General features: G+C 39.3%; 1 long non-coding RNA gene across 1 annotated transcript in view; it reads left to right on the plus strand.

Moving 5' to 3' along the window:
• Positions 1-10354: 10354 nt before the first annotated feature.
• LOC125962886 (uncharacterized) overlaps positions 10355-23349 on the plus strand; it is a 309781-nt gene continuing 296786 nt past the window's right edge. Inside the window, exon 1 of the long non-coding RNA XR_007474707.1 lies at positions 10355-10412. This is a non-coding gene — a long non-coding RNA (uncharacterized LOC125962886). The remainder of the gene's footprint in view (positions 10413-23349) is intronic.

The raw sequence follows: 23349 nt of genomic DNA on the forward strand, positions 1-23349 counted from the left end.
CCTGAACGAACTTGTTGGCCATCCCATACATATATACAATGGAATACTACTCAGCCATAAAAAAGAATGAAATAACGCTATTTGCAGCAACATGGATGGACCTGGAGATGAACACACTCAGTGAAATAAGGCAGAGAAAGATAAATATCATATGGTATCACTTATATGTGGAATCTAATATAAAAATGATATAAATGAACTTATTTACAAAATAGGAATGGACTCAGTTTTCGAAAACAAACTTATGGTGACCAAAGGGGAAACTGGGGGCGGGAGGGGATAAATTAGGAACTTGGGATTAACATACACAGACTACTAGATATAAAATAACCAACAAGGACCTACTGTATAGCACAGGGAACTCTACTCAATATTCCATAATAAACTATATGGAAAAGAGAATGAATATATGTACATGTATAACTGAATCACTGTACTGTACACCTGAAACTAACATAACACTGTAAATCAACTCTACTCCAATAAGATAAATTAAAAAAAAGAGTTTCAGTTTTGTAAGATGAAAAAAAAACAACAATGTGGGGCTCTTAGCATTTTAGCTCTAGTGCTAATTCCTGGCCACAGGAAAACACTTACTCAAGTCCCAATTATATAAGCATCACACAATAGCCAAAAATAATAAAATAAATCATGAGTGGTTTGAGTAAAAATTTGGAAAGTTCTATATGTCAAAACCGACTTTAACAATGACAAACTGGAAAAATATTTGTAATGTGTATGCGAGACAAAGATTGTGATTCTTAGTGTCTAAAGGCTGTTGCAAACCAGTTAAAAGAAAGAGGAGCCTCCCATTAGAAAAATATGACAAAGGACACTAACAGGCAAGTAATATAAAAGGGTTATAATGTAAAATTGAAAAATTACTTCAACCTTACCTGTCACTGAAGAGATAAAAAATGCAATAACGTCGAAATGCATTTTTGTCCAACAAACAACGATGATTAAAACAAAATAGCACATAGTATGGCCAAAGGTTAAGAAACAGATATTTTTGTACACTGCCAATAGATGTATAAATTGATACAACCCCTTTAGAAAATATTTTGGCAATAAATATCAAAACCTTTTAAAAAATTCATCCTTTTAGAGCCTATGGTTCTACTTTTAACATAAAAGAGGAGGCAAATGAATTTGAATCTGTATGAAGAAATGGCTACAAGTATGCTCACTGTAGTACTTCTTTTGTGAAAACTTGGAAACCAATAAAATATCCGACAAAATGGGGTTGATTAAATAACTGATGAAATACTGTGCAACTATTAAACATAACATTGTATGAAAATACTTAACAGCAGGCAAAAGTGTTCAAAAGGTGGTTTAAGAAGAGTATTAGGACATGATTTCATGCTGCAAGAAAACTTTAAATATTTGTACAAATTGAAAAAAGAAAGTTGCTTCAAAATGTTAACTGAAGTACTGAGGGGCGGGGAGTGAAGGGAGAGAGAAGGAGGGTGATAATTCTTCTTTATTTTCTATAATTTCTACAGTGTATATGTATTCCATTCGTGTCAAGAAAATAAACAGTGAGAATCACAGAAATAGGGCAAAGGAATTCAAGGTGGAAAAATGATATGCAAGTAAGGATAAATTTCATACAGTAAACATATATCCCAACATCCAGCACACTTAAAGAGATGGGCCTTGCATTTAAGAAGTACTATTCTCTCAAGAGAATGAGAAGATGAGCCACAGACTGGGAGGCAATATTTGCAAAAGACACATCTGACAAAGGACTGTTGTCCAAAATATACAAAACAACTCTTATAACTCCACAATAAGAAATCAAAGAACCCAATTAAAAATTGGGTAAAAGACCTAAACAGAAACCTCACCAAAGAAGGTATACAGGTAGCAAGTAAGCATATGAAAAGATGCTCAACATCATATATCATTAGGGAAATGCAAATTAAAACAAGAGTGAGATATCACTACACACTATTAGAAAGGTCAAAATCCAAAACACTGACAACACCAAATGCTGGTGTGGAGCAACAGAAGCTCTCATTCACTGCTGGTGAAAAGAGATGGTACAGCCACTTTAGAAGACAGTTTGAGGGTATTTTACAAAACTAAATATACTCTCAACATATGATCCAGGAATCACGCTCGTTGGTATTTACCCAAATGAACTGAAAACTTATGTCCACACAAAACCCCACACATGAACCTTTATAGCAGTTTTATTCACGATTGCCAAAACTTGGAAGCAACCAAGATGCCCTTCAGTAAGAGAATGGATAAATAAACTGTGGTACATCCAGACAATGGAATATTATTCAGGGCTAAAAAGAAATGGCAGAAACTCAAATGCATATTGCTAAGAGAGAGAAGCCAATCTGAAAAAGTTATATGCCATTATGACTACAACCATACGACACGCTGGAAAAGGCAAAACTATAGGGACAATAAAAAAAATCGGTGGAGGGGCTTCCCTGGTGGCGCAGTGGTTGAGAGTCCGCCTGCCGGTGCAGGGGACACGGGTTCGTGCCCCGGTCCGGGAAGATCCCACATGCCGCGGAGCGGCTGGGCCCGTGAGCCATGGCCGCTGAGCCTGCGCGTCCGGAGCCTGTGCTCCGCAACGGGAGAGGCCACAGCAGTGAGAGGCCCGCGTACCGCAAAAAAACCCAAAAAACAAAAACCAAAAAACAAAATCGGTGGTTGCCAGGGGTTAGGAGGGAGGGAGGGATGTACAGACAGAGCACAGAGGATTTTTAGGGCAGTGAAATTATTCTATATGATACTATACTGGTAGATACATGTCATTATACGTTTGCCCAAACCCACAGAATGTACAACACCAAGAGTGAACCCTAATGTAACTATGGAGTCTGAGTGACTATAATGTGTCAATGTAGGTTCATCCATTGTAACAAATGTACCACTCTGGTGGGAGACGTTAATAATGAGGGGCTGGGGCTATATGGGAAATTACTATGTTTTCTGCTCACTTTTTCTGTGAACCCAAAACTACTTTAAAAAATAAATTCGAGAGAGAGACAGAGAGGGAGAGCTGGGTCCCATATTCCAACTTGAGCCAAACTAAAGATCCTTCATAGTTTAGAAGGAGCATATGTAATAGACTCTGCCCCTGGGTCTTGAAAGAATCTTCTGCGCTGGCTTGTCCTAAAGAGAACAATGTGCTATGTGCTAAAACAAGGCACCGCCCCCTCCAAATGCCAAGGAAGTAATTTGAGCCACTTTTGATCAACTCCCTTATATTGCCTGATGGTCTACTGCTCAGGGCAGTAAATGAGACTAGGAAGAGCCGAACTAACATAAAGAACACACATCTCCGATGAGTTGGTTTCTACAAGGATAACATCTAAGGTATGTGCAATTGAATTGAGTAGACAGTAGCGTGTGCTGACAATGATATATAAATACTATTTCTTAATTTTGAGCTTTTGCTAAGGGAGTGGTTCTCCTTTCTGGCAAGTAGTCAGCAGGCTGGGATTCCATGCTATCAACACAGTTGAATCCAGAAACTGAACTCAGCAGAGACAGGGATAAGGTCGACTCTTGTGGAACTTGAATATTTACCTGAAAAGAAATCCATTCGGATCCTACATGTTGGTAGGCAGACCCAACCAGGATCACCCATGGGCCAGGCAAGGCTGTCCTAGAAAGTACTTCTGGGTTGGCTTCCAACACATGGTTGGTCTGGGAGGACTTGGAATGTTTTATCTTTTCTCAAAAAGTCCAACTTTTCTTCTTTCCTTACTCTGCTCACCTACTCAGCCTCATCACCCCTTCCTTTCCTTTTTCTCTCTATCCCCTTTTCTTTTTAAATTTTTTACTGAATTATAGTTGATTTACAATGTTGTGATAGCTTAGGAGTAAACTGATTCAGTTATATATATATATATATATATATTATTCAGTTATATACACATATATATTCTTTTCTAGATTCTTTTTCCTTATACGTTATTACAAGATATTGAGTAGAGTCCCCTGTGCTATACAGTAGGGCCTTGTTGGTATCTATTTTATATACAGTAATGTGTATATTTTGATCCCAATTGTGGGGAGAGGTATAAATTACGAGGTTGGGATTCACATATACACACTACTATATATAAAATAGATAACCAACCAGGACTTACTGTATAACAAAGGGAACTATACTCAATATCTTATAATAACATATAAGGGAAAAGAATCTGAAAAAGAACAGATATAGATATATGTATGTATAACTGAATCACTGTGCTGTAAACCTGTAACTAACATAATATTGTAAATCAACTGTACTTCAATAAAAAAAGAAACAAACAAAAATCCCAAACTCCTAATTTATCCCTCCCCCAACCCCCCACTAACCCCTTTGGAAACCATAAGTTTGTTGTCTATGTCTGTGAGTTTATTTCTGTTCTGTAAATAAGTTCATTTTATCATTTTTTTAGATTCCACATATAAGTGATATCATATATTTGTCTTTCTCTGTCTGACTTACTTCACTTAGTATGATCATCTCTAGGTCCATCCAACTCTTCCCCCTTCTTGTCTGCCCTTCTCTCCTCTTTTCTTTCATCTCCCACAGCCTTGAAGCTCGCTCTCCCAGTCGGCATGTGGGACTCTGCCTTCTCATGCAGAGGGAGATTTTAATTACGTAGGGAGACAAAAGCATATAGAGTAAAGATTAACTGCCTGGGCAGTGCAGATTAAGAAAGAAACAGGGAAATTAATTATGAAGGTGAGACTGTTTTCTTTCATTTCATTTTGACAGCCTGATAAGGGCTCACTAGGAATAGACCAGCATGTGATACGACACAAAACCTCTGCTTTTTTTTTTCTTCCTGGGCAATGATTTTTGAGTTTCTCTGTTCCTTTTCTTTTGCAGCTTTATCCTGAGTGAGCTTGTAGGACGGGGCCAGGACTTTAAATATTCTTGAGGTTGCCTGATGTGTTTCTTCTGGCACTTTCCATGGTCCAGCCGCACTCACACTGCAAGGAGCTTTTCCATGACTCCACAGCTGGAAACACCCTTGAAGGAAGCAGTTCCACGTTCTGTCCTCATTAATTGCCACTAATTGAGCTACACCCTGAGGAGACCAAAACCTTTCTAAGTATCCTTTAGAATTCTACAAGCATAAAAGAAGTACATGAAATGCTTTTTTTAAAATGTGTTACACAGTTCAGAAGGTGGTAAAATAAAAGGATAGTAATACCATGTTATGATTCTTAGTTGGTTATTATGTGTTGGTATTTATAAATGAAAACAGGCAATAGTGCATATTTAATTGCTTCAAAAAGATCAAGTGTGTCTGTGTTTGAACAACAGATATTTAGAGCCAAGGTTATAGATACCAAACCATAAGCATGAATTTTCCCTCCTGTATGTGAGCTGATAAAGAACTCTCTGGAACTATTTTGTCTTTCACAGTAGAGCTCTGGCTGCCTCTGTTCAGCCTGAGGAGAAGTATATTTAAGAAGAAGGTAAATACAAATAAGGAACCAGAGGACCAATTCTTTTGTGAGCAGAGTTATCTAGTTCATCAGTGGGCTTTTAGGTGTTTTTTCTGATCATCCTGACAGGAATATATCATAAATAAAAATTGAGGAGGAATTTGAAAAGAAAAAAGGAAAAGACAAGAGGTGGTTTACTCTATGTGAGGAGAACTGTTTGTGACTAGTGAATATTCTCATGCTATCTAAAACCAGAAGCCAACTCATTCTTGTTTATAACAGCTTTATTGAGGTTTAATTGACATACCACAATACTTACCCATCTTCAGTGTACAGTTCAATGCTTTTTAATAAATGTATAGAGTTGAGTAACCATCACCACAATCTAGTTTCAGAACATTTCCATCATCAGCAAACTACAACCTGAGTTTGTAAATAAAGTTTTATTGGAACATAGCTATGCCCACTCATTCATGTATTGTTAGGGCCTCTACAATGAAGCAGGGTTCAGTAGGTGCAATAGAAACCTCATGGTCCACAAAGCCTAAAATATTTACCAGCTTGGCCTCTTACAGAAAAATTTCATGTTTAAAGGGAAACATGAAAAATGAAAACCTTGAAAATCGCCCAATGTGACGAAACGTGTGTTACTTAGATAAAACCTGTTTTATTTTTAGACAACAATTCCGAGAATCACCAGACTCATGTTCACATAATACACCTCTCTTAGCCTCAGTTTTCTTCATCTGTAAAAGGGGAATAGTTACCACCTCATAGGGCTATTATAAACATGAAGTTGGGATGGTGCACGTAAAACACATTTAGCATAGAGCAAGGGTACATGAAAAGTATTCAGTAAATTACTCTCTGCACCCCCTAGATGTCAGTGTTCATTTTGTTGCTTAGTCAGAGAAGGAAGTTAAATCACTTTGTAAACTTGACTCTCAAAGGAAAGTGTGGCGATTTCAGGGAAAGATGCAATCTTCTGAACTGCTCTGGGAAAGTAGCATAATCTTTTCCTCATGCCTTCGTTGAGGAGGGCAGGGTGAGGGGAAGTTGCAGTGTGTGTCTAGATAATCCTCACCACTCCACGTTCAAGACCGGGGTCATGGGGCTTCCCTGGTGGCACAGTGGTTAAGATTCTGCCTGCCAATGCAGGGAACATGGGTTTGATCCCTGGTCCGGAAAGATCCCACATGCCGCGGAGCAACAAAGCCTGTGCGCCACAACTACTGAGCATGTGCTCTAGAGCCCACGAGCCACAGCTACTGAGCCTGTGTGCCACAAATACTGAAGCCCGTGTGCCTAGAGCCCGAGCTCCGCAACAAGAGAAGCCACCACAATGAGAAGCCCGTGCCCCACAACAAAGGGTAGCCCCCACTTGCCACAACTAGAGAAAGCCCATGCGCAGCAACGAAGACCCAATGGAGCCAAAAATAAAATGAATAAATTGAAAAAAAAATGTAAAAAAAAAAGACCGTGGTCACTCTTCTCCCCCAGCATGGAAGCCCCACACATGCGCCCGGTGGAGTTGGCCGGGTGTCTCGTTATTCAGGGATCAGTTTCCGTAGAACAACCTTGCGGTTTGTGATCAAACGGTCAGACAAAATCACAAGAGAGATTAGATATCATCTGGCTGAGCTTTAAATTTCTGCAAGAGTCAGGGGGGCTTGGGAGATAAGAATTACATGAAAAGAATAAGGTTTAAAGGTTTTTCTAGAAATCAAAAGAAGCCTGGAGTAGCAATTCTCATATCAGACAAAATAGACTTTAAAATAAAGACTATTACAAGAGACAAAGAAGGACACTACAAAATGCTTAAGGGATCAATCCAAGAAGAAGATGTAACAACTGTAAATATTGATGCACCAGACATAGGAGCACCTCAGTACACAAGGCAAATGCTAACAGCCATAAAAGGGGAAATCGACAGGAACACAATCACAGTAGGGGACTTTAACACCCCACTTTCACCAATGGACAGATCATCCAAAATGAAAATAAATAAGGAAACACAAGCTTTAAATGATACATTAAACAAGATGGATTTAATTGATATTTAAGGACATTCCATCCAAAAACAACAGAATTACACATTCTTCTCATGGAACATTCTCCAGGATAGATCATACCTTGGGTCACAAATCAAGCCTTGGTAAACTTAAGAAAACTGAAGTCGTATCAAGTATCTTTTCTGACCACAACACTATGAGAGTAGATATCAATTACAGGAAAAAAAACTGTAAAAAATACAAACACATGGAGGCTAAACAATATGCTACTAAATAACCAAAATATCACTGAAGAAATCAAAGAGGAAATCAAAAAATACCTGGAAACAAATGAAAATGAAAACACGATGGTCCAAAACCTATGGCATGCAGCAAAAGCAGTTCTAAGAGGGAATTTTATAGCAATACAATCCTACCTCAAAACAAGAAACATCTCAAATAAACAACCTAACCTTACACTAAAGCAATTAGAGGAAGAAGAACAAAAAACACCCAAAGGTAGCAGAAGGAAAGAAACCATAAAGATCAGATCAGAAATAAATGAAAAAGCAATGAAGGAAACAATGGCAAAGATCAATAAAACTAAAAGCTGGTGCTTTGAGAAGATAAACAGAATTGATAAACCAATAGCCAGACTCATAAAGAAAAGAAGGGAGAAGACTCAAATCAACAGAATGAGAAATGAAAAAGGAGAAGTAAGAACTGACACTGCAGAAATACAAATCATCATGAGAGATTACTACAAGAAATTATGTATGGCAATAAATTGGACAACCTGGAAGAAATGGATAAACGCTCAGAAAAGCACAACCTTCCGAGAATGAACCAGGAAGAAACAGAAAATATTAACAGACCAATCACAAGCACTGAAATTGAAACTGTGATTAAAAATCTTCCAGCAAACAAAAGCCCAGGACCAGATGGTTTCACAGGCGACTTCTATCAAACATTTAGAGAAGAGCTAACACCTATCCTTCTCAAACTCTTCCAAAATACAGCAGAGGAAGGAACACTCCTAAACTCATTCTACAAGGCCACCATCACCCTGATACCAAAACCAGACAGAGATGTCACAAAGAAAGAAAACTACAGGCCAATATCACTTATGAACATAGATGTAACAATCCTCTACAAAATACTAGCAAACAGGATCCAGCAGCACATTAAAAGGATCACACACCATGATCAAGTGGGGTTTATCTAAGGAATGCAAGGATTCTTCAATATACGCAAATCAATCAATGTGCTCCACCATATAAACAAACTGAAGGATAAAAAGCACATGATCATCTCAATAGAGGCAGAGAAAGCTTCCTACAAAATTCAAGGCCATTTATGATAAAAACTCTCCAGAAAGTAGGCATAGAGGGAACCTACCTCAACATAATAAAGGCCATATATGACAAACCCACAGCCAACATTGTTCTCATTGGTGAAAAACTGAAACCATTTCCGCTAAGCTCAGGAACAAGACAAGGTTGCCTACTCTCACCACTATAATTCAACATAGTTTTGGAAGTTTTAGCCACAGCAATCAGAGGCGAAAGAGAAATAAAAGGAATCCAAACCAGAAAAGAAGAAGCAAAACTGTCACTGTTTGCAGATGACATGATACTACACATAGAGAATCCTAAAGATGCTACCAGAAAACTACTAGAGCTAATCAATGAACTTGGTAGAGTAGCAGTGTATAAAATTAATGCAATGAAATCTCTTGCATTCCTATACGCTAATGATGAAACATCTGAAAGAGAAATTAAGAAAACACTCCCATTTACCATTGCAAGAAAAAGAATAAAATACCTAGGAATAAACCTACCTAAGGAGGCAAAAGACCTGTATGCAGAAAACTATAAGACACGGATGAAAGAAATTAAAGATGATACAAACAGATGGAGAGATATACCATGTTCTTGGATTGGAAGAATCAACATTGTGAAAATGACTCTACTCCCCAAAGCAATCTACAGATTCAATGCAATCCCTATCAACCTACCACTGGCATTTTTCACCGAACCAGAACAAAAAATTTCATAATTTGTATGGAAACACAAAAGACCCCAAATAGCCAAAGTAATCTTGAGAAAGAAAAACAGAGTGGGAGGAATCAGGCTCCTGGACTTCAGACTATACTACAAAGCTACAGTAATCAAGACAGTATGGTACTGGTACAAAAACAGAAATATAGATCAATGGAACAGGAAAGAAAGCCCAGAGGTAAACCCAGTCACATATGGTCACCTTATTTTTGATAAAGGAGGCAAGAATATACAATGGAGAAAAGAAAGCCTCTTCAGTAAGTGGTATTGGGAAAACTGGACAGCTACATGTAAAACAATGGCATTAGAACACTCCCTAACACCATACACAAAATAAACTCAAAATAGATTAAAGACCTAAATGTAAGGGCAGACACTATAAAACCCTTAGAGGAAACATAGGAAGAACATTTTTTGACATAAATCACAGCAAGAGCCTTTCTGACCCACCTCCTAGAGAAATGGAAATAAAAACAAAAATAAAGAAATGGGACCTAAAGACACTTAAAATCTTTTGCACAGCAAAGGAAACCATAAACAAGACAAAAAGACAACCCTCAGAATGGGAGAAAATATTTGCAAACGAAGCAACTGACAAAGGATTAATCTCCAAAATTTACAAGCAGCTCATGCAGCTCAATATCAAAAAAACAAACAACCCAATCCAAAAATGGGCAGAAGACCTAAAAAGACATTTCTCCAAAGATATACAGATTGCCAACAAACACATGAAAGGATGCTCAACATCACTAATCATTAGAGAAATGCAAATCACAACTACAGTGAGGTATCACCTCACACTGGTCAGAATGGCCATCATCGAAAAATCTACAAACAGTAAATGCTGTAGAGGGTGTGTAGAAAAGGGAACCTTCTTGCACTGTTGGTGGGAATGTAAATTGATACAGCCACTATGGAGAACAGTATGGAGGTTCCTTAAAAAACTAAAAATAGAACTACCATATAACCCAGCAATCCCACTACTGGGCATATACCCTGAAGAAACCATAATTCAAAAGGAGTCATGTATCACAATGTTCATTGCAGCACTATTTAAAATAGCCAGGACATGAAAGCAACCTAAATGTCCATCGACAGGTGAATGGATAAAGAAGATGTGGCACATATATACAATGGAATATTACTCAGCCATAAAAAGAAACAAAATTGAGTTATTTGTAGTAAGGTGGATGGACCTAGAGTCTGTCATACAGAGTGACGTAAGTGAGAAAGAGAAAAACAAATATCGTATGCTAACATATATATATGGAATCTACAAAAACAAAAAAAAAGGTTCTGAAGAACCTAGGGGCAGGACAGGAATAAAGACACAGACGTAGAGAATGGACTTGAGGACAGGGGGAGGGGGAAGGGTAGGCTGAGATGAAGTGAGAGAGTGCCATTGACATATATACAGTACCAAATGTAAAACAGATAGCTAGTGGGAAGCAACTGCATCACACAGGGAGGTCAGCTTGGTGCTTTGTGACTACCTAGAGGGGTGGGATAGGGAGGGTGGGAGGGAGACGCAAGAGGGAGGGGATATGGTGATATATGTATACATATAGCTGATTCACTTTGTTATACAGCAGCAACTGAATCAATAATGTAAAGTAATTATACTCAAATAAAGATGTTTAAAAAATAAAGGTTTTTCTAGTTAGAGGGAAAATGCATGAATACATCTCTGTAAAAGACATGTACACAATCTGACGAGCTGAAGAAATGCAAAATTAAATCAAGTGACGTAATTGTCTTGGTGGGGGTGACAGAGTATAATCTACCTTGAAAATATGACCACATAAAGGATGCTATGCCCCACCCCATTTGCAAGTTTTGAAGTTGCTGTTACAAAGAATAAGTAGGAAAAGGAGGGAACACTCCCAAAGTCATTCTAAGCCACCATCACCCGATACCAAAACCAGACAAAGACACTACGAAAAAAAGAAAATTACACGCCAATTTATTTGACGAATATAGATACAAAAATCCTCAACAAAAAATGAGCAAACCAAATCCAACAACACATTAAAAAAAGAACATACACCACAATCAGGTTGGATTCATCCCAGGGTCACAAGGATGGTTCAACATACGCAAATCAATCAATGTGATATACCACATCAACAAAAGAAAAGACAAAAATCACATAATCATCTCAATAGATGCAAAAAAAAAAGCATATGATAAAATTCAACATCCATTCATGATAAAAAAAACTCTTAACAAAGTGGGAATAGAGGGAACATATCTCAACATAATGAAAGCTATTTATGACAAACCCACAGCCAACATAATACTCAATGGTGAAAAGCTGAAAATCTTCCTGTTACATTCTGGAACAAGACAAGGATGCCTACTCTCACTGCTTCTATTCAACATAGTATTGGAAATCCTAGCCACAGCAATCAGAATAGGAAAGGAAATAAAAGGTATCCAAATTGGAAGGGAAGAGGTAAAATTGTCATTATATGCAGATGACATGATACTCCATATAGAAAACCTTAAAGATTCCACACAAAAACTATTAGAATTGAAAAATGAATTCAGCAAGGTAGGAGGATACAAGATTAATATACAGAAATCTGTTGCATTTCTTTACACTAACAATGAAATATCAGAAAGAGAAGTGAAAAAATAATCCCTTCTTAAAACACCTAGGAATAGGGACTTCCCTGGTGGTCCAGTGGCTAAGACTGTGCTCCTAATGCAGGGGGCTCCGGTTCGATCTCTGGTCAGGGAACTAGATACTACATGCTGCAGCTAAGAGTTCACGTTCTGCAACTAAATATCCTACTTGCCACAACTAAAGATCCTGCATGCTGCAATGAAGATCCCACACGCAGCAACGAAGACCATGCATGCTGCAACTAAGACAAATGAAGATTTCGCATGCCACAACTAAGACCCAGCACAGCCAAATAAATAAATAAATATTTTTTTAAAAAGCCTAGGAATAAACATAACCAAGGAGGTGAGAGACACACACTGAGAACTATAAAACACAGATAAAGGAAATTGAAGATGATTCAAAGAAATGTTAAGATATCCCATGCTCTTGAATTGGAAAAATTAATATTGTTAAAATGGCTATACCACCCAAAGCAATCTACTGACAATGCAATCCCTCTCAAATTACCCATATAATATTTACAGAACTAAAACAAATAATCCTAAAATTTATATGGAACTACAAAAGACCCAGAATTGCCAAAGTAATCCTGAGGAAAAAGAACAAAGCTGGAGGACTAACCCTCCCAGATTTCAGATAATACTACAAAGCTACAGTAATCAAAACAGTATGGTATTTGCACAAAAACAGATGTATGTATCAGTAGGATAGAATAGAGAGCCCAGAAATAAACTCACAATTAATTTTCAACACAGGAGGCAAAAATATACAATGGAGATAAGAGAGTCTCTTCACCAAGTGGTGTAGGGAAAGCTAGACAGCTGCATGTAAATCAATGAAGTTAGAACACACCCTCACACCATACACAAAAATAAACTCAAAATGGCTTAAAGACGTAAATATAAGACATGATACCATAAAACTCCTAGAATAGAATATAGGCAAAACATTCTCTGACATAAATTGCAGCAATGTTTTCTTAGGTCAGTCTCCCAAGGCAAAAGAAAAAAAAGCAAAAGTAAACAAATGGGACCTAATAAAACTTATAAGCTTTTGCACAGCAAAGGAAACCACAAGCAAAACGAAAAGACAACCTCTGGACTGGGAGAAGGTATTTGCAAATGATGTGAATGACAAGGAATCAATCTCCAATATGTACAAAGAGCTCATACAACTCAATATCAAAAAAACAAAGAATCCAATAAGAAAATGGGCATAAGACCTAAATAGACATTTCTCCAAAGAAGACATACAGGTGGCCAACAGGCACATGGAAAGATGCTCAACGTCACTAATTATTAGAGAAATGCAAATCAAAACTACAACAAGGTATCACCTCACACCAGTCAGAATGGCCATCATCAAAACGTCTACAAATAATCAATGCTGGAGAGGATGTGGACAAAAGGGAACCCTCCTACACTGTTGGTTGGAATATAAATTGGTGCAGCCACTATGGAGAACAGTATGGAGGTTCCTTAAAAAACTAAAATAGAGTTACCATATGATCCAGCAATACCACTCCTGGGCATATATCCAGAAAAGACAAGAACTCTAATTCGAAAAGATACATGCATCCCAATGTTCACTGCAGCACTATTTACAATAGCCAAGACATAGAAGCAACCCGAGTGTCCATCAACAGACGAACGAATAAAGATGGTGTGGTATGTATACACAATGGAATATTACTCAGCCGTAAAAAAGAATGAAGTAATGTCATTTGCGGCAACATGGGTGGACTGAGAGATGATCATACTAAGTGAAGTAGGTCAGAAAAAGACAAATATAATATGATATCACTTATATGTGGAATCTAAAACAAGTCATACAAATGAACCTATTTACAAAACAGAAACAGACTCACAGACATAGAAAACAATCTTATGATTACCAAAAGGGAAGGGAGGGGGGAGGGATAAGTTAGGAGCTTGGGATTAACAGATACACACTACTATATATAGAACAGATGAACAACAAGGACCTACTGTATAGCACAGCGAGCTATATTCAATATCTTGTAATAACCTATAATGGAAAAGAATCTGAAAAAGAATATATATATTCTGAATCACTCTGCTGTACACCTAAAACAAACACAACATTGTAAATCAACTATACGTCAATTTAAAGAAAGAATAAATAGGACCTGGTCAATTCAATTGGTGTCGTGGTCAAACATTCAGTCATGTCCTGGCCAATCCCCAAATGCTATGGGGTGACATAAACTTTTTTAGTGGATTAGCAGTCTTTAACTCCAGAAAAATTTAGAATTAAGGATAGAAGTGTTTCAGATAATCAGAGCAGTAGTATTACTTTATTTTTGTTTTAAAGCACTGATACATACTTAGAATCTTAAGTATTTGTAAAGTTTAAAAGAATTTAACCTTTTTAGAGTGTTGGGTCAGCCCTTTCATTTTAAACTATGTAACTGAGTAATTAATTTAGATTTGTGCTGTTAAGTTAAAATTTTACTAAAGTTATAATCTAAATTAGAATATTTAAAGTACTTAAGTATTATCTCATTTATGTTTAATTTATTAGATTTATAAACATAACTTAAGAACGCTAAAGTTTTATTATTATTATTATTTTTTTTTGCGGTACGCGGGCCTCTCACTCTTGTGGCCTCTCCCGTTGCGGAGCACAGGCTCCGGAAACGCAGGCTCAGCGGCCATGGCTCAAGGGCCTAGTCGCTCTGCGGCATGTGAGATCTTCCTGGACCGGGGCACGAACCTGTGTCCCCTGCATCGGCAGGCGGACTCTCAACCACTGCGCCACCAGGGAAACCCTAAAGTTTTTAATTGTTATGATCCAGCAATTCTACTCCTGGGTACATATCCAGAAAAAATGAAAAATCTAATTTGAAAAGATACATGCACCCCCATGTACATATTAGCACTATTTACAATAGCCAAGATATGGAGGCAGCCCAAGTGCCCATCAATAGATGAATGGGTAAAGAAGATGTATCATATATATATATATATATATATATATATATATATAAAATGAAGTATTAGTCATAAAAAAGAATGAAATTTTGTCATTTGCAGCAACGTGGATGGACCTAGAGAATATTATGCTTAGTGAAATAAGTCAAATATAAATACTGTATGATATAACTTAAATGTCGAATCTAAAAAATAAAACCAATGTATAAAGCAAAACAGAAAGAGACTCACAGATACAGAAAATAAACTAGTGGTTACCAGCGGGGAGAGGGAAGCAGGGGAGGAGTAAGATAGGGCCATGGGATTAAGAGATACAAACTAACATGTATTCAACAAATAAGCTACAAGGATATATTGTACAGCACAGGGAAATATAGCTATTGTTTTATAATAACTTTTAATGGAGTATAACCTGTAAAAATATTGAATCACTATGCTGTATACCTGAAACTAATATAATATTATAAATCAACTATACTTCAGTAAAAAAAGAAAACTTGAAGGTTTCGTTTGTGAAGTCAGATAATTGTAGTTTTTTTAAAAAAACCTGAATATGTTAAATTTGTAAATTTAGTTAAAAATGCTTAAAGGCACTTAGTTTGAAATGGGCCCAACATTGCTCAAGGGCCTTTTAAAGGTTATTCCTAAATTTTGCTACACTTATACATAGAACAACATTTTAAGATTTAAAAACTTAAGGAATTAGATTTTTGAATTTGTAACTTTAATAAATTGAATGTTGATTTTTAAAACACATGCACTAAACCTCAGAAAACTCTTCTATGTACAAAAAACACTCTTAAGGATGGATACACACACACATGCACACACACACACATAATGTCCACAGAAATTGGTGACTGGATGAAAGTACAGAGCATTGCTGACATAGAGGGATTTTTCTGTGCTGTGCGGGTATGGAGGTGGGGAGAAGGTCCTCCCAGCGCCCCCAGCCCTGAAAAAATTAAAGATGTCCGCACATTCTTTGAAACTCCTTTCAGGAGGTGGGGTTTGTATCTCTTCCCTTGAATCTGGGCGGCTCTGCAACTGTTTGACCAACATTCATCACGGATGAATATGCTGCCAGTCAAGCCCTACCAATGCCACACTTGGGTACACGTCCCAGAGAAACTCCCTAATGTGAGTACAGGGAGCTGTGCTCAAGGATGCTTGTACTTACAGAAGCAACCGACACTGCTATCCACAGAAGAATGGATACATAATTTGTGATATACTCACGCATCCGACTGCTCTACATAGTGAAAAATGAATAAACTAGAGTTGCGTATATCAACACACACACACCTCATAGACATAAAACTAAGGCAAAATAGCAGAATGCAGAACGGTTTCTCAAACTTTTCATTATCACTTCCCCCGTGAGCCTTTTCAGACATTTATTCCTAATTCCCTCTCATGAAACTGTAATACCTCAGATATACTGTTTATCTGTTTATGTCCTGTATGTACATCTGTGCTTTATACATCAGAAGAGCAAGACTTTTCTGCCCCTCTGAGAACCGGGTGAGGACACATGATGTAGAGGAAGGCATGAAGTATGATATTATTTATGTAGCATTTAAAAGCATGCAAGCAATAATGATTTGCTTACGGATACATACACACGTGGTAAAGACATAAAGGAAAGTTGGGGAATCGTAAATACCAATTTCGGGAGAATGGTAACTTTGTGTGGGGAGGGGAGGGAGGAAAATGAAATTGGAGGAGGCTGCACAGGGGGCTTCAGGTGTGTAGATGGATACATGGTATTACTGATGTTGCAGGTGGAGACTCCGGGGGTGGACCTGCAACCCCTATACTTCGTACATATTGATTTTAACCAGTTTTCCTCTACCTGAAAATTATTCCAGAGCTTACATTAAAAAATTCTTCAGATTATCATACTAAGTGAAGTAAGTCAGAAAGACAAAGACAAATATATCATATGATATCACTTATATGTGGAATCTAAAATATGACACAAATGCATATATCTATGAAACAGAAACAGACTCACGGACACAGAGAACAGACTTGTGGTTGCCACGGGCGAGAGGGAATAGGGAGAGGGAAGGATTGGGAGGCTGGGGTTAGCAGATGCAAACTATTATCTATAGAATGGATAAACAACAAGGTTCTACTGTACAGCACAGGGAACTATATTCAGGATCTTGTAGTAACCTATAATGGAAAAGAATCTGAAAAAAAAAATATAACTGAATCACTTTGCTGTACACCTGAAAGTAACACAACACTGTCAATCAACTATACTTCAATAAAATATATTAAAAAAACCTCTCTTCAAAGAAAATAAGTTTAGTGGATTGTACTCACCACATAATGCAACAAATACAATCAACAGTCACTAGCATGTTTTAAAAATTTGACTGGATATAGCATAATATTAAGTAACATGAAGTTGTGTGTCACAAGGGGAAACTCCCCTTCCCCCCACCCCTCCAAACCAGAAGATGTGTGTGAATTGTTGCAATCACTGATATGTTTGGGGAGGGGCAGGAATCAGTTGACACGTATCATCTTAATAGAAATTTGTAGAGGATAGCAATTTACATCATAATAAAGCAAATCCCATAGGTTTGGAGCATGGAACACATGCCATAGAGCTTGTAATTTCTTTTTTTTTCTTTTTTTTTTTTTTGCGGTACGCAGGCCTCTCGCTATTGTGGCCTCTCCCGTTGCGGAGCGCAGGCTCCGGACGCGCAGGCTCAGCGGCCATGGCTCACGGGCCCAGCCGCTCCACGGATCTTCCCGGACCGGGGCACGAACTCGTGTCCCCTGCATCGGCAGGTGGACTCTCAACCACTGCGCCACCAGGGAAGCCCCGCTTGTAATTTCTTAATTAGGCTCATGAAGTAGCTTTCATGAAATATGTATTTGTATGTTTCCTTTTTCCCCTTTATCATGAGACTGAAAATACATAAGCAACATTATCCTCGAAGTGAACAAAGTTCAGTATTTTTGCATGTAGCTATGGTTTAAATGAACTCATTTGAAATACGCTGGCTGCCTCTGTGACTGCCATGGCTTGACCTGTCTTCATCCCATAATTATACATGTACAACTTCTTCTGAAGGTGAGCTCCGGGAAATTCATAAAAATCCAAAAATTTTAGCTCACTCTGTTACATTAGGTATTTTAAGCTTCAGGCTCACTAAAATATTTTCCACATATATATTCATACTTACACATCTTTCTGTTTATATAATATGAACAGAAATTTATGAACACCCATTTCTGCAGCACTGTCTTCATAATAAGACCCAGCAGGTACAGTATTGGTTCGTGCACATTGACTATATCAGATTTTACAGATTTTATTCTATTGTGCAGAAAAGAAATGCATCACAACACAGCAATGGAATTTCTTTCATAAGTGATGCAGTACTTTAATATGGAACCACATAAGAGGCTCCCTTTCCCAAGCTACCACTGAATGAATGGCTATAGCAATTCTTATGAAAGAGATTAAGTTTGACTACATGTAGCTATCGTAACTTATTTCCAGATGAGGCTTTAGGGATAGCTCCTATAATCATACAAAGAATAAGATAGGGAGCTAGTAGTAGTTTTATTTTTGTGGCTGCGCTGTGCATCATATGGGATCTAGTTCCCCAACCAGGGATTGAATCCGTGCCCCCTGCATTGGGAGTGCAGAGTCTTAGCCACTGGACCACCAGGGAAGTCCCAGGTAAATAGTATTTTCATCTCTATTTTAAGTTGTGAAACTGAGGGTTGGAGTTGCTAAATCATTAGTCCAACGTTATCCAGTTAATAAATGACAGAGTCAGGATGTGAACCCATCTTCATGTACCCCCAAAGTCACTAATCTGGGTATTTTTTACTGTGTCACACTTTAGCCCTCTCACAAGCCTTTACAACTGTTGGTTGGGCCTATAATTTAATATTAATTGTGATTTATCCTAAATCAAATGATACAATTTGGTATATGATATAGGCATGCTAGCTGGCTCTGAGAGTTTTCCTCAGGCATCTGTTTTGGATGTGTATGTACAAATATAATGTTCTCCATTGCTTTAAAAAAATATCCTCTTGTATTATTTCCTCTCTCTCCCCTGAAACATCTTTGCTCCTCTGACACTTAATTCACAACTTTATACTTATCTAGGCATTAAAAATCTGCCCATATTTACTAGAAAGCTGACAAATATCCCTGTGGATGAAGGTGGTGTACATCACTTCTACCCACAATCCACAGATCAGAACTAAGGTATCTGGCCATACCTGGCTGCAAGGGAAGCTGGGAAATGTAGTCTAACTGCATGCCCAAGAAGAAGAGATGGGTTTCGTGAATACCTCAACAATCTCTGCCACAACAAATATGAACAGAAAGCTAGCATATTCAAACACTATTGATACTATGTATAAAACAGATAACTAATGAGAACCTATTGTATAGCACAGGGAACTCTACTCAGTGCTCTGTGCTGACCTAAATGGGAAGGAAATCCAAAAAAGAGGGGATATATGTATACGTATAGCTGATTCACTTTGCTGTACAGTAGAAAATAACACAACATTGTAAAGCAACTATACTCCAAAAAAACCCCACAAACTCTCTGCTATCATATAGTCACACACATACACACAAAACAAAGCTAGCATCTTCATAGAGGGCTCAGTTTATGCCCCCGAGGGAGAGCAAGGAATCAGGACTACACGCCAGGGGCCAGGAGAACCATAATACTGCAGGTCAGCCTCAAGTGGGGCATGGCCTAAAGTAGGGAACACTAAACCCTTGATACATACAGACTGTTATTGCCTGGTGTTAATCCAGCAGCCTTCTGGGAAGAGATGGCAAAAGAGGGGCTCCTAAACAACCTAAATGTCCACCAGACGAATGGATAAAGACGATGTGGTACATATACAATGGAATATTACTCAGCCATGAAAAAGAACGAAATAATGCCATTTGCAGCAACATGGATGCAACTAGAGATTATCATACTAAGTGAAGTAAGTCAGAAAGAGAAAGACAAATACCATATGATATCACTTGTATGTGGAATCTAAAATATGGCACAAATAAACCTACCTACAAAACAGAAACAGACTCACAGACATAGAGAACAGACTTGTGGTTGCCAAGGGTGTGTGTGTGTGTGTGTGTGTGTGTGTGTGTGTGTGTGTGTGTGTGTGTGTGTGTGTGTGTGTGGGAGGGATGGATTGGGAGTTTGGGACTAGCAGATACAAACTATTACATACAGAATGGATAGACAACCAGGTCCTACTATATAGCATAGGGAACTATATTCAATATCCTGAGGTAAACCATAATGGAAAAGAATATGAAAAAGAATATATATATCTGAATCACTTTGCTGTACAGCAGAAATTAACACAACATTGTAAATCAACTATACTTCAAGAAAAAAACGAGGGGCTCCTAGAGTATGAGATGGTGAACAGATGAATTGCTCTGAAGTCTCGGGGAATGCTGTATAGTTTTTTGAGACCTTATACAAGACTCGGCTACATTTTCTTACGAGCACCATCTCGCTATGTATTGTTCACAGGTTACATAATAATGTTAGGCATCAGACATGTAATATATTGTAACCACTGAAGGGATGATAGCCTGGAGACTCACACATTCAGTTCCCCACAAGGTCCAGAGACTAAGCACAGCAGATGGTCCCAAGCTCTACCATACTTGTTAAGGACGGTGAGGCAGGAGCTAAAAGCTCCGATTTCTGGTGACTCTGCTGAGCCACCATACCAGGCCCGGAGTGCTCAACTCACATTAAGTTTAGGTGACTGTAGTGTTCAAGGTAGGTTAATTGCTATAAAAACACCCCCCCAATTTTAGGGGCTTAACAAAATAAAAGTTCATTTTCATTCATGCAAATGAAAACATCCATCTTAGATGTTTGGGTTGAATGACTTTCCTGGAAGATCCTCTCAAAGTGGCAACCAGAGATCTGGTCTTCCATCTTTCGACTCCCCTATCCTCGATCTCTTAGAGTCCAGTCCGTTCAGATGGAGAGTGGAGGACCACCTGTGGGAGGGTTTCATCACCCCTGCAAGTGGCACGCACTGCCTTAGCTCATAGGTCACTGGTGAACCTCAGTCACACGGCTATGCCGACTATAATGAGGTCTGGGAAGTGTAGTTTAACTGTGTGTCCAGGAGGAAAAGAAATATGGTTTGGAGAACAACCAGCTAGTTTCTACCATGGTCAAAGAGAAATGGTCTTCTAATTTGTTTAAGTGACTGTTATTTCTAGCCTCTGTTCCAAATTGTAGTTACGTCAACTTCAGTATGAAACAGATATGCTTAACGTACCAGTACAGTAAAATATCCAAGAAATATACAAACAAGAATAAATTATATAAATAAAGAGAAATTATCTATATAAAATTCAGGAGGAGCTTCAAGATGGCGGAGGAGTAAGACACGGAGATCACATTCCTCTCCACAAACACATCAGAAATACATCTACATGAGGAACAATTCCTACAGAACACCTACTAAACGCGGGCAGACCACCTCAGACCGCCCAAAAGGCAAGAAAGTCCCCACGTACCTGGCTAGGGCAAAAGAAAAAAGAAAAAACTGAGACAAAAGAACAGGGACGGGACCTGCACCAGTGGGAGGGAGCCGTGAAGGAGGAAAGCTTTCCGCACACTAGGAAGCCCCTTCGCGGGCGGAGACTGCGGGTGGCGGAGGGGGAAGCTTCGGAGCCGTGGAGGACGGCGCAGCAACAGGGGTGCGGAGGGCAAAGCGGGGAGATTCCCGCACAGAGGGTCGGCGCCGACCGGTACTCACCAGACCGAGAGGCTTGTCTGCTCACCCGCCGGGGCGGGGCAGGCGGGGCTGGGAGCTGAGGCTCGGGCTTCGGTAGGACCGCAGGGAAAGGACTGAGGTTGGCGGCGTGAACACAGCCTGAAGGGGGCTAGTGCGCCACGGCTAGCCGGGAGGGAATCCGGTGAAAAGTCTGGGCCTGCCGAAGAGGCAAGAGACTTTTTCTTCCCTCTTTGTTTCCTGGTGCCTGAGGAGGGGGATTAAGAGTGCTGCTTAAAGGAGCTCCAGAGACGGGCGCGAGCCGCGGCTATCAGCGTGGACCCCAAGCCAGGCATGAGACGCTAAGGCCGCTGCTGCCGCCACCAACCTCCTTTCCCAGGAGCCCGTGCAGCCCGCCACTGCCAGGGTCCCGTTATCCAGGGACAACTTACCCGGGAGAACACATGGCGGCCTCAGGCTGGTGCAACGTCATGCCGGCCTCTGCTGCGCAGGCTTGCCCGCATCCGTGCCCCTCCCTCCCCCCCGGCCTGAGTGAGCCAGAGGCCCCTTTAACCCCGTCCTGTCTGAGCGAAAAACAGACGCCCTCCAGCGACCTACACGCAGAGGCGGGGCCAAATCCAAAGCTGAGCCCCGAGAGCTGTGCAAACAAAGAAGAGAAAGGGAAATCTCTCCCAGCAGCCTCAGAAGCAGCGGATTAAAGCTCCACAATCAACTTGATGTACCTGCATCTGTGGAATAACTGAACAGACAACGAATCATCCCTAATTGATGAGGTGGACTTCGGGAGCAACGATATATATATATTTTTCACTGTTTCTCTTTTTGTGAGTGTGTATGTGTATACTTCTGTGTGTGATTTTGTCTGTATAGCTTTGCTTTCACCATTTGTCCTAGGGTTCTGTCTGTCCATTTTTTTTATTACTTTTTAAAAATTTTTTCTTAATAATTATTTTTTAATAACATTTTAAATTTTACTTTATTTTATTTTATCTTCTTCTTTCTTTCTTACTATTTTTTCTCCCTCTTATTCTGAGCCGTGTGGATGACAGGCTCTTGGTGCTCCAGCCAGGCATCAGGGCTGTGACTCTGAGGTGGGAGAGCCAACTTCAGGACACTGGAGCACAAGAGACCTCCCAGCTCCACGTCATATCAAACAGCGAATATCTCCCAGTGATCTCCATCTCGATGCCAAGACCCAACTCCACTCAACGACCAGCAAGCTCCAGTGCTGGATACCCCATGCCAAACAACTAGCAAGACAGGAACACAACCCCACCCATTAGCAGAGAGGCTGCCAAAAATCATAATAAGGCCACAGACACCCCAAAACACACCACCAGATGCGGAGCTGCCCACCAGAAAGACAAGATCCAGCCTCATCCAGCAGAACACAGGCACTAGTCCCCTCCACCAGGAAGCCTGCACAACCCACTGAACCAACCTTACTCACTAGGGACAGACACCAAAAACAACAGGAACTACAAACCTGCAGCCTGCGA

This window comes from Orcinus orca, chromosome X, assembly GCF_937001465.1.
Source record: "Orcinus orca chromosome X, mOrcOrc1.1, whole genome shotgun sequence".
Lineage (NCBI taxonomy): Eukaryota > Metazoa > Chordata > Mammalia > Artiodactyla > Delphinidae > Orcinus > Orcinus orca.